The sequence below is a fragment of the Neovison vison genome, chromosome 2 (assembly GCF_020171115.1).
Source record: "Neovison vison isolate M4711 chromosome 2, ASM_NN_V1, whole genome shotgun sequence".
NCBI lineage: Eukaryota > Metazoa > Chordata > Mammalia > Carnivora > Mustelidae > Neogale > Neogale vison.
In genome coordinates this window covers 227202237-227221432 of record NC_058092.1, presented here as the reverse complement: position 1 = coordinate 227221432, position 19196 = coordinate 227202237, and the positions used below count along the sequence as shown (strand labels likewise).

The following is a 19196-nucleotide window of genomic DNA, read 5'->3' as shown; positions in this document are numbered from 1 at the left end:
CATATGGTTTCCATATCAGGCGTAAAGATGGCAAACACATGCTTTACCTTCTTTCTAACCTTTCCTGGAGACGTTTTTTCCAGGAGGTAGTCGATGGGAGGATTTGGGATGAATGTGAGTGTGTGTTTTGTTTTGCTTTTTACAACTCAGCTCACATGGAAAAGCACCAAGGAATGTTCAGAAAACATGTGAAGACTCTGCCTTTTCTATTTATGTAATTAGCTCAAGAAACTTGCACTGCGTCCTTTCTTCAACTGCCTTGACATTCTCCCAGCGCTACGTTGCCTCCTCCAAGGCACCGGGGGCTGGCTGACTTAGAAGCGCGAATCAGTTTCAGCTGCAAAGAACTTGAGCTCCTGGATTTTCAGCGTGAACCTCTTGGTACAGCAGGAGCATCTAGGGATGGCTGCCCGGCTTTGTGTCCACGCATCCCCATCCACCAGCCAGCCGTCCGGTGCCAGGGTTTGTCTGCCCAGAGATCCCCTCTTGGTACTTGGGTTGGGTATTAGGGATTTTATCTCTTTCCTTTCCATCAGAGGCAGTAGGCAGTGGCCTGGGGTCCCCGGAAAAGCAGCCAGGAAAGGCTTCCACGGCCCACCATCCTAAAACACTCTAAACAATCCCCTGATTCAGAGACAATCCCAGAAGCCCACATGCCACACTAGGAAGGGGATTTGGGTGGGGGGCATCTGCAGTGGGGCCGCCATGCCTCCCCCACCTCCAGGCCCGAACAGATTTGCCTGAGCGAGTTATAAATCTACTAGTACCATTTCTTTTTCGTCACTTGCCTAATCCTGTGCCCTTCGTTTCATGTGCTGTAATTATTAACATCTGCTTTCTGAGCCCGGGCCGCGTGGAGTTTGCAAAGGCAGTTTTCAGTCTAGAACAATGGTGACAGCTGTTTCATTTAGCCTAGGGCTAGCACTTCCTGTTCAGTCTACATCTGCCCTCCTGTGTCCAATTTCTGTTTCGGGGTTTTGTGTTTTGTTTTCTGGGTTGTTTCTTTTTTTTCCCCTTCAGCTGACCTTACTATACGTTTAAGAAGCATTTCTAACTTAGCACTCCGGCTAGTATTTCTAGCACATATGCTTATTAGATCAGCGAAAGCCAGAGAAAGATAGGGGAAAACCAGGATCGTGTCCAGCAGCTCACACGGTAGAAGGCAGAGGCAGAGAGGAGGGCCGACCGGGGACCCAGGGAGCTAGACGCTAAGGAATTCCTGGGTCTTAAGGCTGTGAAAGGGGCTGTGAAAGGGGCTGTGACAGGAAAAATGGGCTCAGCTCCTCTGTCCCCTGGCCTGGTGTGATCTCCACATCTTATTAGGTAAGGGGTTACCCAAATATCCCCCTGAAGGAACCATATTTCTGGGTGGCCACCACGGCTCAGAGGCCCTTGCCTTTGGGAACTGAGCACACTCAGAGGATGAGGCACCATTCAGAGGCCCTGGATTCACTTTTTCCCACTGAGTCACCAGCTGTGCGATAAAAATCCTTACTGATTTGCACAGGGAGGTCCGTGGGGTGGGGAAAGGAGGGGCTGTGGATAAGAGAATAAAGGAGCCCAGCTTCGGACGATCTGCCTGGGCCCTCTGAGCAGAGGTGGCTGCGTGTGACTAAAGGGGGTGGAGAAGGAGCTCTGCTCCTGCCCTCCCATCCACCCCACCTCTCCTATGTCCCTACCCCAAGGTTGGGGTCCCCAGCTCGGCTGGCATGCAGATGTCAAGTTATTATCTGAGACCCCACCGGAAGCGCCTGGTTTGAGAGCTCAAGCTTGGCGACAGCCTTCCTTAGGCATTGCTGGATACTGATTGCCAAATCGGGGGGAAACCAGTGTCTGCGTGGGTAAGAAGTTGGGTGGGATGAGTCCCTGTCCTGGGGGGAGTGCAGGCCACCGGTGTGACCCCTCTGATCAGGACTTGCTCATGGGCCCGGGACCCCACCCCACTGAGGGCATCAGGCCTGACAAAGCCCCTGGAGATCTGCCACTCACACCCTCTTCTTTCTTTCTTTCAGCAGAGGAAGAAATTGAGCGTCAGAGGGTGAGGAAGGGGCTCCTACAGGGAGCTTCTCTGGCCACAGAGAAGCAAAGGAAGGTAAATCCGTGTTGCTTCTGGAAGCTTGCGACAATTTCACCATTTTCCGTACGAAATGTCTCCTTCAATCCCAGACCGTCTGTGCCCTTCCAAGTGGCTCAGAGGAGGAGAACAGAGAGGAAATAACCAGAGGCCAACTCCCAGGTGGGAGCCGCACCCCCACTCTGGCACTGGGCTTCTAGCAGCCTGGGGAGAGCTGACCTGGCGGTTCAGAAGTTTGTGCAGACTTGACACGGGGGGTCATGGAGGTGCCTGGTGTGCAGTCGAGGGCCCCAGGTCTTCGCAGGGCTAAGCGGGCAGAAGGAAGAGCTCACGTGTGGAAGAGATGCTGCTGAGAGAGGCCCCCCCATTCCTACCAGGTGTTTGTGGTGCAGAGGGGAGGGGGCTCAGGCCCAAGGACACCCACCACTCCCAACTCTGGAGTCTGGAGTGGCAGAGAGGCCTGGCCCAGGCAGGGATAGGGGTCACAGGGGACTTTTTCCCGAGCTCTGGAATCCAAAATGGCGGATGGTCCAGATGGGGCTGGGCCCGGGCCCCTTGGCCCCGCAGGAGAGCCTCCTTGCTGCGCCCATTCTTTCTGCCCGCCAGCCTGGCCCCTTCCCTGCCCCCTTCCTTTCTCACTCACTCCTTTTCTTCTTAAAGTTAATTGCAACTTTTTTCTCAGCGCTCTGATCTGGATAAGCCGCATCTCATTAGAAAAAGATTTAGCTGGAGCCAAAGCAGGCTGGAGAAGGAATCCCTAATCAACAGAGAAAAGATTTGGGTGTAATTGCTCTCTCCCGCCATTCTCTGCCCCCTCCCTCCCCGATCTTTCTCTGCTCATTAATCTGAAAAGAAAGTCGCAGCCCAACGTCTTGGTGTTCACGTATCCGCTGCTTCGGCAAACAAATCAAAGTGCTCTGGGGTTTTCTTTGGTTGGGGGGCGGGTGTCTGCGCCGAGAGCGTGGGTTGTTGGGGTATGTGAGCAGAGCCTTTTGCTTGTGGGGTGTAGTGTGTGATTCCCCTTGGTTTGGAGAGTAGAACTCTTTGACAATGTGTGTGTGTGTGTGTGTGTGTGCGCACGCGTGTGCACGCAAAGTGCTCTGGTTGTGGGGGAATGTGTGAGTGGGTGTATGAACCCTTTGGTTGTGGGGGTGTGTGTGGGTCTGAAGCCCTCGGTTACTGGTGTGTGCATATGCTTTGATGTTGGGGGACCGTGTGTGTGTGTATGTGGTTGTGAAGCACACTGATTACTGGGTACGTGTGTTTGCAAGTGTGAAGTGCTTTGGGGGTTGGGATACGGTTGGCCAGACTGAAGGGAGACCCTTCAGTTGTTTGCACAGGAGTGTGCGTGGTCTGGGCTGTTGAGGGGACGTGTGTAGCGGCCTTCGGTGTGTGTAGGTGTGTGTGCCGTGCGCAGGAGTTGTCTCATTCAGTCCTCAGGAGACCCCAGGAGGGAGTGCTCACCCTGTGTGTAGAGGACAGCGCTCTGACAACTTGCTTCCTTGCCGAAGTCACCCTGTAAGAGGCAGAGGCAGTAGGGAGGCAGGGCTCTGGCCCTCAACCTCTGGCTTCCAGAAGAAAGCGAGGAGCCATCTGGGAGTGGGAGGTAAAGGGAGAGTCCCCAGGCCCTCTGGGAACCCAAGGCCCCCGTGTCTAAGCTCTCCCGCCTACTTTTCTCACTTTGGCCCAGCCCAGCCTCTGGCCCTCCTCCTGAGCCCCAGAGAACCCAGGCATCCTCCCATCTCAGCCCCCGTGGGTGAACCCGGGCTGTTTCTCGGAGCACAGTCCCTTGCACACGTGTACCCCAGACCCCGAAGAATGATCAAATGTGGCTACTGGCCCCAGAGATGGAGCCCCCTTGTAAAGACAGTGTCTCAGTCCAGGCCACAGAGTCGAGCCAGCTGCAGTGAGGGCATGTTTTACCCTGGGAAGAAAGGACAGCATCCAGGTGCCATAGTGACCAGAGAGCTCAGGGCCTCAGGTCGCCCAGGGAAGCGAGGACACTCTTCCTCCAGCTTCCCAGTCGTCTCGGCCTCCTCTCCACTCTTGGTTCTGATTGGACTTTGGCTACTGTGAATGAGGAACACTCCTAATTCACTCCTACCATTGTGAGTTAGGAACACTCCTGCCACGACAAGGACAAAATGGCCACAGATGCTTGCAGAGCAGGCCGAAGCTCTGTGTGTGATCCTGGAGGAAATGACTCTGGGACGGAGAGTTTTCAAAGGCACCCAGTGACCGGTTTAGAGCAGGGAAGGACTGGGGATTTGTCACCTTCCCCGCTGAGCTCGAAGGCAGACCCTCCACGCCCGTGGGGCCCCCAGCAGATTATCTTCCGGCTGTACAAAGAGGGTCTTAAGTCCCCAGATCAGGTGTAAACACACAGACTTAAAACATAGAACCATGTGCTCAGACGCTTAGCACGGCCTAGAACAGTGCCATCCAATGCAACAGCCGCTTGCCACATGTGGCCTTTGAGTGCTTGAAATGGGGCTACTCCACACCAAGATACGCCTTACGTGGAAAACCCACACCAGATTTTTGAAGACTTGGAGTGAAAAGCAAACAGTCCAAGTATCTTATTAACAACTGTATATTGATTAGGTATTTAAATGATAATATTCCGAATATATTAGGTTAAATGAAACAAATTATAAAAATTAAAAATGGCGCACGCACATCAATACTGGGGTTCACCTGATTCCTCTACCTTTTTAAAACGTGGCTCCTAAGAAAATTTCAGATGACATAGGTGACTCACATTTGCCACCCCTCTTATATTTGTGTTAGCACCGGCCTGTAATATAACCCTTTCATGAATATTGTTATTCCCATTTTACTGATGAACCGACGTGCTCAGCGTTTGAGGGACTGGGCCAAGAACACCAGCCAGAGAGGCACCGAAGCCAGAATTCACATCAGGAGAGGCCAGTGGTCCTGGCAGGGGGAGTCTCCTCTTTGATGAGACCCCTAAAACGAGATGTACTGTTGTTTTGACAAGATCTTCTGGAGACGTGTCTCGTGCCAATTTGGAATCTAGGAATCTGTGACTCGGCTTTGAGGGGGAGCCCGGCACTAGCAGGGAAAGGTGAGGTGCAGGGTAATTTTTGGTGCCTGGTGCCTGGGGGCCGGGGGAGCTTCTCAGTTCTCCGAGGGAGCTTGGGCTGGTCCCTTCCCCTCTCTGGGCCTCAGCACCTCCATCTGTGAATAGAAGCCGCTGGGTGGAATGTTCTCTGAAGTTCTGGAGATCGTCAGGATCCGGGGTGCATCTCAGTATATGTGCTGCCGAAGCGAGCACCCGGGGTGCATCTCAGCAAATTCCTTCCTCTCTGGAGTTGAGAGGAAGCTTGAGCGCAACTTGCTGGTCCTTGGGCAAGCACCCCCTTTTGGGCCATCTGTGAGATGGGGATGGGAACGGTGTGACATCAGAGGGCTGCCCTGAGGGCCAGGAAGTTCACATAGGCGGTGCCCTCTGTGCATGCCTAGCGCACAGGTGGCTCCCGTAAAGTCTGCTCTCTCTGTCGTTGTCGCCGTGGCCGTATCCAGGCTTCTGGGTCAGAAGACTCAGATACATAAGCAGTATGTGCCTTGGAGCCTCCCCCTAACCTAACTCCCTCAAGTGCTGAATTCGATCAAAGAAGGCTCCCTGAGGACTTGGCTTCTGAAGGCTTGGTTCCGGCTGCAATTCAATTCCCTGATTCCGCGAGTAACAGAAGCACCCAGAAAGAGGGCAGCTTGGCGGTGGCCCAGAGGACTGTGTTGCAGAGGGAGACTCAAGGTTCTTGTAATAGAACATCTTCTGGCATGTTCTGGGGAAGATTGGAAACCTACCCGCATACACACACACCCCAGGTGATGTATTAACTTGTAGTGTTACTTCTTTCTCTGAGTTGTAGTGGTCAAATGTCATTTTTCCATCCTTTGGAGGAGTGATAGAGATCCCGGGCCACGAACCTTGTTTACCCCCTTCCCAGCGCCCCGCCATGGGAAGACTCTGACCTTGGTTCTTCTCAGACAGCTGTTTTCATTTTTTCCCCCCCTGAATTGTGTGGGAAAACAGCCTCCTTTATTAGATAAAAGCTTTATCAGCTCAGCCTCTCACCTTCTACATACAACTTCTTTCTCACAAATACAAGTCTGCGTTAAGAGTGAGGCGAACCCAATTTTGTCTCCTGGGTCATTACCTTGGATTTAATCAGGCGGAACCTTGAGTTCTGGAGCTTAGGCTCACAGCTGTCTCTGGCGTTCATCGGCTGCCATCTGCTGGGCAATGCTGGTATGACACCGTGTCCCTGCCTCGGTGGGCCATTTCACCAGGGGTGAAGAGGTTCATCCATCCAATTGAAAAATATTTATTTATTTATTTTAAAAGATTTTTATTTATTCATTTGACAGAGAGAGAGATCACAAGTAGTCAGAGAGGCAGGCAGAGAGAGAGGGGGAAGCAGGCTCCCCGCTGAGCAGAAAGCTCGATGTGGGGCTCGATCCCAGAACCCTGGGATCATGACCTGAGCTGAAGGCAGAGGTTTAACCCACTGAGTTACCAAGGTGCCCCTGAAAAATACTTATTGAGGGGAAACTGTGCCAGGCATCGTTCTAGACGGTTGGGTTCATCGGTGAACAAAACTGACAAGTATCTCTGTTTTTCTAGAACTTATGTTCTTGCAGGCGTGACAGGCCGTGGATGACAAACAATAAAGAATTCCATAAAGTAGGAGGTGATCAGTGCATGGAAAAATATTACAAAGTAGAAGATGTAAGGGGGATGGGAAGTGTAGGGTGGGGGAGGCGAGTTGCCATTTTAACCAGTTTCTCAGGTCAGCCTCATTGAGAAGATGACGCGAAAGAAAGACCTTTGCCATGGAAGACAAGCTCACCAGGCAGAATGGCCAGGGGTACAAAGGCCCTGGGGTAGGACTGTGCTCCGTGCACTCAGGAAGTAGCCAGGAGGCCAGCGTAGCTGAGTAGGTGAGCCAGGGAAGAGGCGTCAGAGAGGTGATCAGAACGAGGGAGAAGACCCAGATAGTGCAGGGTCCTGTGGGCCTGGCCGTCTTGATCGGCAGCCGTAAGAGTGTATCATGGTGGCTTACACAACGGATATTTACTTCTTACAGTTCTAGAGGCTGGAGGGTCCAAGATCAAGGTGACAGCCTATTCAGTTTCTGGTGAGGGTCTCCTTCTGGGCAGTGAAGGACACGACTTGCTTACTTTGCTCACGTGGCCTTTCCTCGGTTCCTTGCTGTCTTCTTCCTATAAGGCCACTGACCCCACCAGAAGGGCCCCATGCCCATAACCCAGCTTAACCCTAATGGCCACCCAAAGGCTCCACATGCCATCACAGTGGGGATGAGGGCTTCCACGTGTGAACTGGGGGTGGGGAAACATTCAATCCATAATATTGGCTTTTACTTCAGAGATGCCATGGCTGGTGGTGGGTTGGGGGGGTGTGGAGATGCCCCCTAATGCCAAGACGAGTGGAAGATGCTCTCAAAAGCACAAGCCACTCTGCTAATTCTCTTTATTCATTCAGTACGTGAGATGGGGATACTAACGTCCAGCCGTGTGTGTGGAGGTGGTGTTGAGTGTCTGTGTAGCCTGTGAGTCTGTGCCTGGGAGTGAGTGTGTGAGGCTGTGTTTGGGGTGTGTGTGGGTGGGTGGGTGGGCGTGTGTAGGTGTGTGTGTGTGCAATATGGAGCAGCTACTCACGGAGTCATTAAATGCTTCATTCTTTCATGGCGGTGTCCCCTCGAAAAGAACCAGTTTGTACCAAAAGCTTGCTTCCTTTTTTCAAATTATTTTAAAGATGTTATTTATTTATTTATTTGTTTGTTTAGAGTGAGCACAGGCAAGGGAGGGGCAGAGAGAGAGAGAGAGAGAGAGAGAGAATCTCCAGCAGACTCCAAGCTGAGCAGGAGGAGCTTGATCCCACGACCCCGAGATCGTGACCCAAGCCAGGATCAAGAGTTGGATACTTAGCCTTCTGAGCCACCCATGCACCCCAAGCCGGCTTTCTAGGTACCTATTTGCTGAGATCAATGAGGCTTTCATCAGGGGCGCCTCGCTTTCCTTCCCCACCAGCTCTGCCTCAGACCCTATAAACCAGAAGGCTGATGTCTTCCTGACATACTTACATACAGCAGGCTGACTTTCTCGTCCCTCGCTCCTACAAACAGACCTGGATATCTTTCGTTCCGCAACTTTTGCAGCTCGCCCCTCTTCTTGGGAGTGGAGCACACCCTTTCCCTGGCTTCCTGTGGAGGGTGCAGAATGGGGTCACTACTCTGCCCAAAGGAGATGACCATTTCCTGGAACCCCAAAGTCATGACCGAACTCAATTGCCTAGTGTAGAGAGGTTACGAGTATTGGAGCTTCGGGGGCCGATTGGGTGACTTTAAATTGTCCATTCATCCCTCCCAACTCGGGGATTGGAGGTGAATTCTTTAATGTCTCCCAGATGCTGCTCCAATGGAAAGGTCAATACTCATCTCATGGAGTGGTTGAGGAGACTAAAGGGATCTGTCATCATGTCCCTGGTGTTTACTGCGCACTTACTATGTGCCAGGTGCTGGTCTAGGTGCTGGGCACACAATAATGAACTCTCGTGGGGTGTACATTCTAGCAGGATTTAATGTTCACTAGAATAAGATGTCAAACTTTCAAAAGCCAGTGTTCGAGTTTCTAAAACTACATACTCAGTACCCTCCGAGGTGTTAACTGTGCATGTGCATGTGCACATAGGAAGGATACCAAGGGATAGACACTGGAGATACTGTGTGACACCATTTATAATTACATAAAAGTACAAATCATGTTGTATAAATTTTTTTCTTAAAGATTCTATTTATTTATTGGACAGAGAGAAATCACAAGTAGGCAGAGAGGCAGGCAGAGAGAAAGGGGGAAGCAGGCTCCCTACCGAGCAGAGAGCCCCATGTGGGGCTTGATCCCAGGACCCTGAGATCGTGACCTGAGCCGAAGGCAGAGGCTTAACCCACTGAGCCACCCAGGCGCCCCTGTATAAATATTTTTAACATATAACTGAATAGTAACGTTATTAAAACATTTAGCAGGAATATAAACATGAACAACTTCAGGATAACATTCCCTGGTGAAGGAGGGAACGAGAGAGAGAATGAGAGAGACAGGAGAACGGGATTTGGAAGCACATGTTTAGCTACATCTGTAATATTTTATTTCTCTGTAAGAAAAACCCTGAAGCAAATATGGCAAAATAATATACTTCCATGGAATATTTTTAGATTTATCATTTCATCTCCTAAATCTAATTATGAACAAAGCTGCCATAAACAACTGTGTGCAAGTTTTTGTGTGGGTGTAAGTTTTCAGTTCATTTGGGAACCGAATACCAAGAAGCACAATGGCTGGCTCATATGGGAAGGGTCTGTTTAGTTTTGGAGAAAACCAACTCTCTTCTCTTCCAAAGAGCCAACACCATTTTCATTCCCACCAGTGGTGAATGAGAGTTCCTATAGCTTCTCATCCTTGCCAGCATTTGGTGTTGGCAGTGTTCTGGATTTGGGTTGTTCCAGTAGGTACATCATGGTATCTTGTTTTAATTTGTTTTTGTGTGGTAATATATAACGTGGGCATCATAAGCTTTTTTTGCCATCTCTGTACCTTCTTTGGGAAGGTCCATGCAGATCTTTTGCCAGTGTTTAAAATCAGGTTGTTTGTTTTCTTATTGTTGAGTGTTAGAGTTCTTTGTATATGTTGGGTAGTAGTCCCTTATCAAATGTGTCTTATGCAGATACGTTCTCCCAGTCAGTAGTTTATCTTCTCATCCTCTTGACATTGTCATTTGCAGAGCAGAAGTTTTTAATTTTAATGAAGTCTAGGTTACCAATTCCTTCTTTTCATGAATGGTGTCTTTAGTTTGTATCTATAATGTCATTTCCATACCCAAGATCACCTAGGTGTTCTCCTAGGTTAATTTGCTCTTCTCTTTCTGGTTTCCTAATGTGGAGGCTTAAATTATTGATTTTAGATATGTCTTTTTTCCTAATATATGTATTTAATATTATAAATTTTCTTCTAAGCCCTGTGCTTTCACTGCAGCCCATAGATTTGTGTAAGTCACATTTTCATTTTCATTTAGTTCAAAATATTTTAAAATTTCTCTGGAGATTTCCCACTTGACCCATGTGTTATTTACAAGTGTGTTGTTTAATCTCCCAGTGTTTGGGGATTTTCCAGCGATCTGGTCTGTTATTGATTTCTAGCTTAATTCCATTGTGGTCTGAAAGCAGACATTGTATGATTTCTTTTCTTTTGAATTTGTTAAAGTGTATTTTATGAATATGATCTATCTTAGTGAATGTTCTTTGTGAGCTTAAGAAGAATGTATTTGGCTGTTGTTGGAAGAACATCTATTAAAGCCCTTAGTGTATTACTTATAGTTTTTTTTTAATTCCTTGTCTGATAATTCGAACATTCCTTCTATATCTGACTCTGGTTCTGATGCTTGTTCAGTCTCTTCAAACTGTGTTTTGCCTTTTAGTATGCCTTATAATTAAAACTAAAATCCAAAGATGGTGTACGAGGTAAGAGGAACCGCTATAAATAGGCCTTTAAAGATAGAGTAATAAGCTGGGTTGCAGTGGAAAGTGTGGGGAAACATTCCTTTGTCCTACGATTAGGTCTCAGTCTTTTATTTTTTTAAGATTTATTTATTTATTTGAGAGAGAGAAAGGAGGAGAACGAGCACTGAGGCGGAGGGGCAGAAGGAGAGAGACACTGAGAAAGATAGTCTTAAGCAGACTCTGTGCTGAGCATGGGGTTCGACCCGGGCTCAATCTCACCACCCTGAGATCACTACCTGAGCCGAAACCAAGAGTCGGAAGCTTAACCGACTGTGCCACCCAGGTGCTCCTAGATCTCAGCCCTTTGGTGAACCTGTGCCCCTGGACTGTGAACTTTAGGGGTACATCTGTCCCCACCCAGCCCTCAACTTAGGTGGGGAAGGACGGCTGAACGGGGCTGGAGTTGGTATTTCCCTTCCTTCCTGTGAAAGATGGAGGCAGGCTGGAGCCGGGTATCCAGCCTCACCCGGGTTGATCAGGCTCTGATAAAACCCTAACAGGTTAGTCCTGAGGAAGTAGCTTCTCTTGAAGGCAAGCAGTGTCAAGAGGAGAATTATCTTTAGAATCTTCCTTCCTCCATCCCACCTGCTGGAAGCGCAAGGGGATTTTTCTTGGATGTTCACTGTGAGAACCTAGTGGAGTTCCTGGAGATAAAACTTCCAAAATGTGGGGGGCCCCATGACTGGGCCGCAGGGGGATTTCAGTCCCAGACTTGCCGAGCCTCCAACTCTTTGTCAGTTACAGCTCTGGGGTTCCTCCCTGCCCACCCCACCCCCCCAACTGATTTCCCCAGAGGTTTCTGTCTAAAGGTTTCTGTTCTGGCAAATTGGGATTCTTTGTATCCTCCTCTCTGTTTCTCCAATGTCACTTCTCGGGTGAATCTAAGAGGAGTTGTGGATTTTTCAGTTTGTTCAGCTTTTTATTTGTTGGGAAGATTTGGCCCCTTCTAAATTCCTTAGTTATCAGATTGGAAACCAAAAGTCTCTTTGTCTTCTTGTCTTCGCCTGGTTTGGGTACCCCAGGAGAGCAGTAACTTCACAGAGTGAGTTGAGAAGTGCCCCTTCCTCTTCTGCTTTCTGGAAATGATGACATAAAATTGATGTTACTTCTTTAAATGTTGGGAAAATTCTCCAGTGAAATCATCTGAGACTGCAGATGTCTTTTTCCGAAGCTTTTTGAATTACAAACTCAATTTCCTTAATGGTTATATGGCTACTCAAATGTCTATTTCTATCTTGGTTGAGTTTTCATAGTTTCGGGTATTGGAAGGAGTCCTCCATTTCTTTTAAGTGGCTGCATTTATGATTATCTGTGTTGTCTTTTTGTCTTTGTCAGTCTTGCTGGAAGTTTCTCAATTTTATTGATGTTTTTAAAGAACCAATTTTCATTTGATCTCTATTGTTTCTCTGTTTGTGATTTCAATGATTTCTGCTCCTACCTTTTTTATTTCCTTCCTTCTTCTTACTTTGGGCTTAGGTTTGGTCTTCTTTCTCTAGTTTCTTGGAGTTAGAACTTAGATTGTTAATTTAAGACATTTTCTCTTTTCTACCTTATGAATTTAGGGTTATAAATTCCCATTGTTCTGCATTAGCTGCACCCTACATATCTTGATGTTATATTTTAACTTTCTCTTAAATTCTATGATTTTTACGTTTCCTTAGACATTTCTCTTTGACCCATGGGTTATTTAGAAGCATACTACTTGATTTCCAAGTATTTGAAGATTTTCTTGTTGACTTTCCACTCACTGAATTTTAACAATTGTCTCGGATATTATTTTATCTTCATGATAAAGATACATTTTTTATCTATTTGTTCAATTTTTTATTTGTTCTATTGCTATATTATAAATGCTGAGAACAGGATGATATTATGTGCTCAAAAAATAAGGATGAAGGAAGGATGGAAATATTTAACTTAAAAATCAATAAAGAAAACACTAATTGGAAAAAACATATGCACCCCATGTCCATCACAGCATTAGTTATGGTAGCCAAGCTGTGGAAACAACCTAAGTGTCCACTGATCAGCGAGTGGATAAAGATATATAAATATATGTACACACACACACACACACACACACACACACTGGAATATTACTCAACCACAAAAAAAGAATGAAACCTTGCCATTTGTGACATCATGGAGGGACCTAGTGAATATTATGCTAAGTGAAATAAATCGGACAGAGAAAGACAAGTATTACATGATTTTACATATACGTGGACTCTAAAAAACATACAGAAAATTTTTTTAAAAATAGAAACAGTCTCTTAGATGAAGAGAACAAACTGATGGTAGCAAGAGGGGAAAGGGTTGGAGGAATGGACAAAATAGATGAAGGGGATTAAGAGGTACCGTATTCCAGTTAGAAATAAGACATGGGGATATAACGTACAGTATAGGGAATAGTGTCGATAATATGGTAACAATTCTGTAGGTGACAGATGGTAACTAGACTTATTCTGGTGACTATTCCATAATAGTATTTATATAATATAATATGAAGAGACATATACAATATAAAGTATTTTATATTTATATAATGTATTTATACAATATAAATATATATACAATATAAAATATTTATATATACAATATAAAATATAATATTTATACAAATATTCCATTTGTATAAACGGCAAAACACTATGTTGGACACCTGAAACTAATGCAATGTTGTATGTCAATTACTCTTCAATTAAAGAAAAAACAATAAAGAGAAAACTAAAAGCTAGAAAGAGAGAGAGAATGGTATCAGAATATTGATGGTGATTCTCACTGGCGGGGGAAAATATGGTTTTCTTTATTTTCTTTTTCTATCTTTCATATTTTTCAAATTCTCTGCAGGGAACGTGTACTACTTTAATAATCAGGTGAAAGAGTTATCAAAGTGGGGGCTACTATTTCTGATCATTTTCACTCCCTCCCCGGCAGGCTATAGCAGAATTTGAATTGCTGAAAAAGCTGAAGATGAGAGGCAGGGCTAAAAAGATCCTCAGGAAGGTCCCAGAGCCGATGTGAGCCAGACTCCCTCGGGCACAGAGGTAAGGACCCTGCCAGCCGTCTCTCTCGCTGGCTGCTGAGATTCCTGCTACAATCCCTCCGACCGGTGCATGTCATGTGATGCGGGTCAATTTCACCCTTCTCACTGCTCAGAGGCCCCTAGAGAGCTCTGAATTAAAGTTCATTCCAGGAGATCTGGTTTGCCATTGGAAATAAAACATCCATCTGCCTAAATCCAGCCATAAAAACTCCTTTAACAATGTAACAATTGTTAAACAATTTGCTTTGAGGAAGCACTGTTTGTGTTTGCTTTCAGGGCTCATAGTGTGCAAGAGAATTGGAGGGAGCTGAGAAGAGAAGCTACAGCCGCTACAGCGTTGGTTTTTGGTTCTTGGTTTTTGTTTTGTTTTGTTTTTGTTTTTAATGTAACCATCTTTTACACCTTTGGTCACAGTCTCTTCATGTGTTTTCAAGGCAGTCTCTTTGGACAGGTGACTAGATGAGACACTGATGGTAACCTCAGCCGCCCAGGGTCACCACGCTCACTGTTCTTAGGTGTGGACAATTTCCGAAGATGATTAATTATGCTTCTCTATGTTTGAAACTGAGGACTTGGTTTAAAATTATAAAAACATGTTCATTCAACAGAGAGATTGCCCAGATCTGGAAATTTGTATTCATCCTTTCCTAGTTTTGAGGTGAAGTGGCTTGCTAGAAGGTTCAGGCATTTCCTGGGGGCCCAGGATGGGCAAATACGGAACCTGAGTCCCAGGGATGGCACAGAGCACTCAGGGGACACGTCACCCACATTGGAAGGGAGTGTAGCAACGGATGCCTTCTCCTGGGAGTGGAGCCAAAGAAACCATCAAGATCGATAAGCATCGCCTTAGTGATTTGTGAGCGTCTTAAAGAATAGCCAAGGATGCGAGAATCTAAAAAATAATGACATAACCGGTGGGGGAAAATGCAGAATCCACATCTCAGGAACGGTTCATATCAAACAAAACAGCTTCTGCCAAACAAAACAGCTTCTGCCAGAAATGGAACACTGTAATATAAGCCAGTCTGCCCATTTCAAAATCATTTGAATTCTACAAATCCTAGGAACCTGATTTGTGTATCCATTTGATTTTTATTGACATCTACTACTCAATTCAAGAAAAAAAAAAACCACCATGAATTGCTCCTCCATGGCTCCCTGGTAGGACCACCCTTCCCCACCGTGGGGACTGCTCAGCAACTATCTCTGGCTCTCGCTTTCTGAAAATGTAAGGATTTTGCTTTCCCAGCCTGTAAATGTCAGGCATGGCCATGACGCTTGCTCTGGCCAATGGAATTCATGCAGAGTGACCCTTTGGGCAGAAACTTCAGCCAGTACATAATCCACTCCATCTTCTTTCCTCTTCTGTTGTGATTGTGGACATGTGTGCCAAGAGAAAGTGAGCCTGGGTCCCACAGTATCCAGAACGTCCCTTGTGCACCTGCATGGCACAGGTCACATGAACAAGAGGGAGCATTTATTGTGCGAAGCTGCCAAGATCTAGACAGCCAAAGTCATTAAATCTAGACAGTCCTTGCTGGTGTGCCCGTGTGCACACACACATGCACACACACGTGAGTTCCTTTGTGTGCAAGAGAGGGTCCCCGGCTGAGGTGGTAGGAATGGGAGGTAAGACACAATCTTTATCTCCAGAGTTTACAGGCTGGTTTGGGAGATAAGATATCTAGACAACGAATAATGATAAGAACACAAGAGTGGATGGGTCGAGAGCAAAATGACAAGGTGTTTGTGTCACTGTAGCCCACCGACTGAAACCCACCTGATTCCAGGATGAATGCCACGTCTATCCTCCTGTCCCACCCCAGATACGCTCGTTACCCTCAGTGCGCGCTCTCTGCCTGGTGACACGGCCTGCCTCCGTTAACAGGCTCCTTTCCCTCTGGCATCTGACGTGGTTGGGTGAGCGCGGGGGAGGACAGGGTGAAGGTGCGGGAGAAGGGCCTGGGATGGAGGAGACCGAGGCTGGAATATTTATTCCTCTGGCTTCCTTCTCGTGGGGTCGCTCAGGCTGGCTACACCCCTAGCTGATGGGCCCAGCTCCTCCTCTCAAAATGCTCCTCTCCTCTTGATCGTCTCTTTCCAGATTCTCATGATGCCCTCGCCCCTCACCCATTCAGACCCAGGGGTGAAGACCCCCACAGTCCGATATTAGCCCCCAAGCCTGTACTGTCCCATTTGGTGTCCCTTATACCTTTTGTAAATAGTTCTCTCTCTCTCTCTCTATTTTTTTTTAAGGACTTGTTAAATTATGCTACTTTGAGCATGCCATCTGTTTCCTGATAGACCCTGACTAATAGATCTTGCTTTGGAGAGCCAGCAGGAAATGATCATGCTTGGTCTAATTATAGGGTCAGCTGGTGAAAGAGGCAGAAAGCTTTAAAAAATGATTAACTCTTCATTAAGAAATGAATTATTAAATGGCTTTGCTTCTCCCACCCAAACTGGAAGATTCTGCTCTAAAGAATGAAAGGACTAGAGGCAAAGCACTGGCCTCTCTGCACCTCTGACGAGCGCAAGGGGGGCACCGCAGAACCTTCATGGTACAAAGCCCTTTGCAAGTCCCTGGGCCACAGGAACTAACTAGGAACCGTGTCATCCCCAAAGCGCTTCCCCAGTCCCCCCTCTCTGGCAAATTGACACCAGAATTCCAACCACTGTTTTCAACTTGAATCGGAGGACAGAAACCTCATTTCTGGGTGTGCAGGGAAAATTCTAGATCTTTCTTTCAAGTTCCCACATATCACACAGAACTGTCTGGAATAGAGATACCAGCTCTTTGCCACAGCCCTACTGACTGGGAGTTCTTCTCTATCTGCCCTGGGATTCCAGCGGCAAATCCACTGGGCCTGTTTATTGGTTGGTTGGTTGACTGGTTGGCTGGCCTGTTGGTTTTCCCTGTGGGAAGCCAAAGAAGCCTTGGAGAAGGTTGGCTTTGAGAGAGTCCTGGGCTCCTTCTCTGCTCCCCACCCCCAGGGACCCCGCTTCTTAGCTGCATCCCACTCTGGGAAAAGATCGGAAGAGGTGGGTCTCCGGTGTCCCAGCAATTCTCAAAGCATCTGGAAAGAGCAGACGATTGCAGCGGCTGGGGCTGAGCCCAGAGGGGCAGGCTTGCTTAGGCATGCAGGGGTATAAAGTTAGAGGAAGTATAGCCAGCAATTTGGAAAATTTAGGAGTTCTTGGGCTGTCACTGGGTTTTTCTGTTTGTCATTGACTTGCACATGTCTTCTTTCCAGAGCAGGTAGGAGACGGGGAGGATGAAGCGAGAGCATTTCTGGGCGCCAGGTCGGCACATCTGAGCAGCTGAAGACAGAGCGGAGGAGGAGGGCAGCGACTGTCTGGAAGTCCAAGGATCCTGTTTGCTCCTGAGTGCCAGAGGGTGCATGCCAGGGCCTGGAGCCCTACCCACCAGGAGCAGAGCACAGCCAGAAAGCCCGCATTAATAACTCCTTTGAAATAAAAACATGCTCTTCAGGGCAACAGACTGATTCAATCGGCAAATAGCAGAGGGCTCTCATTACAATCATAAAGAAAGGCGGGGCTGCTGACGAGTGTCAGCGTTCCAGAAAAGAAGAGGGGAGATAAGAAAGCAGGGAGGGCAGGCCACGCTCAGACAGCCTCACACTATGGCTTGGACCCTGGGATGCACATGTGGGAGGGGGCGAGAAGATGCTAGATTTTCTACCAGAGATGATCAGAGAGGTCGTAGGTTCTCCACGGAAGTTGGCCAAGAGCCTGGAGCAGCACACACACGCCCACACACACACACACGATCATGCACCATCACACAAGCTCACACATGCACATGTTCACCACCCACTCACATACACACACACAGAATCATGCACAGTCACACGAGCTCACACACACACACTCACTTCTGATGAGCATATTCTCTCTTAGGTATGTCGATACTGTGAATCCAGTGAAACGAGGTCTTTGCTCCACTGCTCTGACCTATCTTGTTTGTTTTACAGTTTAATTCTCACAAGATTGCTTTATTTCTCAGCATCCAGCTTCCATGGGGGCCCCTCCTATGGCCCAGAATCCTTTCCATTTCCAAAGCTCCCAAGTGGTTCTGCATCGTTCCTTCCCTTGACATCCGAAACAGAGAGGAGTCTTAGATGGCCCAGGGTGTTGATGGCTACTTCTTTTAAAAAAGAAACTGCACTCTGAGCGGGAGGTCAGACAATTTCGCATCCAGTTTTCATTCATCTTGGGTGTAAGGGCTGCTGTTTGCTTTTTACATGGCAGAATCTCTCTTAGCCAAATTCTGTTTCACCGATGCAGTGGCTAACCTCTGCCTTCTATTCCTGCATACAGCCGCTGTCCACTGCACTCTGGGCCCCTGCTGCTAGCAAGCCTTCCCCTGGCGTTCCTTTTCGCTTTTCAATTTACCTCCTCACCCCCCGTTGTAATAACATCAGATAAGAAGGTTTCTGCTGTGCTGTGCTTGTTTTCAAAAACTGAAAATGTTATCAAGCAGGAGTCCAGTCCAGCCTTACACAGAATATAAACACCCAGGAGGCCAGACGTACCCAAGGCCACAGAGCTCCTCCCGCACTATGTGCTGCAGGAGGTCCAGAGAAGGGGCCTTGCCTGACCCTGCGTGTGTGCAGAAGGCTTCCTGGAGGAGGTGAGATATCCGACGAGCCCTTGAGCCTTTGTGATGGACTGAATACTGTCCTCTCCCAAAATCATGTTGAAATCCTAGCCCCTGGTCCCTTAGAATGGGACCCTACTTAGAAGCAGAGTTATTACAGATGTCCCAGGTCATGCTGGAGTAGAGTGGGCCCCTCCGCAATAGAGCTGATGCCCTTACACAGATGGCAAATCTGAAGACAGAGGCTTGCAGGAAAATGCCATGTGACATGGAAGCGAACGAAGACCGGGGTGAGAAGTCTCTGAGCCAGGGAAAGCCGAAGACTCTAGCAAACCAGCCCAGAACAGGAGACAGGCATGCAACAGAATGTCCCTCACAGCAAGAAGGAAGGAGAGGAAAAGCTCAGGAGGAACCAACCCTGCGAACGGCTTCATCTCCGACTTCTAGCTTCCTGAGCTGCGAGACAATGCACTTCCAGCGGGGAAGCTCCGTAGTTCGTGGTCTCTTCCCACGGCAGCCTGGCAAGCTAACACAGCCGGAAGGTCAGGTAGGAATCTGTGATGTGCAGAGGAAGTAACCCTGCCAGCAGTTGTTTCAAATAATAAACCTGAGCAAGCCCCCATCCCACCCCCTGCTGCCTACCTGCTCCCCCGTCCTTGCTGGGCTGTTAAACATGATGAAGTGTTGCGGGGGGCGCGGGGGCGGGGAGGGCAAGATCTCGGAGCCTGATGACACATCCCTAGAAACCTCCAAAACTAAAGAGCAAAGGGAACAGATACTGAATAAAGCAGAACAGAACATGCCAGGATTGTGGAACAACCACGGAGCTGTAACGTTATGTGTCATGGGAGCCCC

At 47.8% G+C, this 19196-nt stretch overlaps 1 long non-coding RNA gene across 2 annotated transcripts; it reads left to right on the top strand.

Annotated features, from left to right (window-relative positions):
* The first annotated feature begins 1259 nt into the window (after positions 1 to 1259).
* Positions 1260 to 17487, top strand: LOC122899026. Of its 2 annotated transcripts, none has more exons than XR_006383086.1 (4): positions 1260 to 1323; positions 2013 to 2092; positions 13612 to 13721; positions 16975 to 17487. It is a non-coding gene; the product is annotated as an uncharacterized LOC122899026 (long non-coding RNA). The 2 variants fall into 2 exon arrangements; XR_006383085.1 differs by lacking the exon at positions 1260 to 1323 and adding an exon at positions 1630 to 1841.
* Positions 17488 to 19196: the final 1709 nt, after the last annotated feature.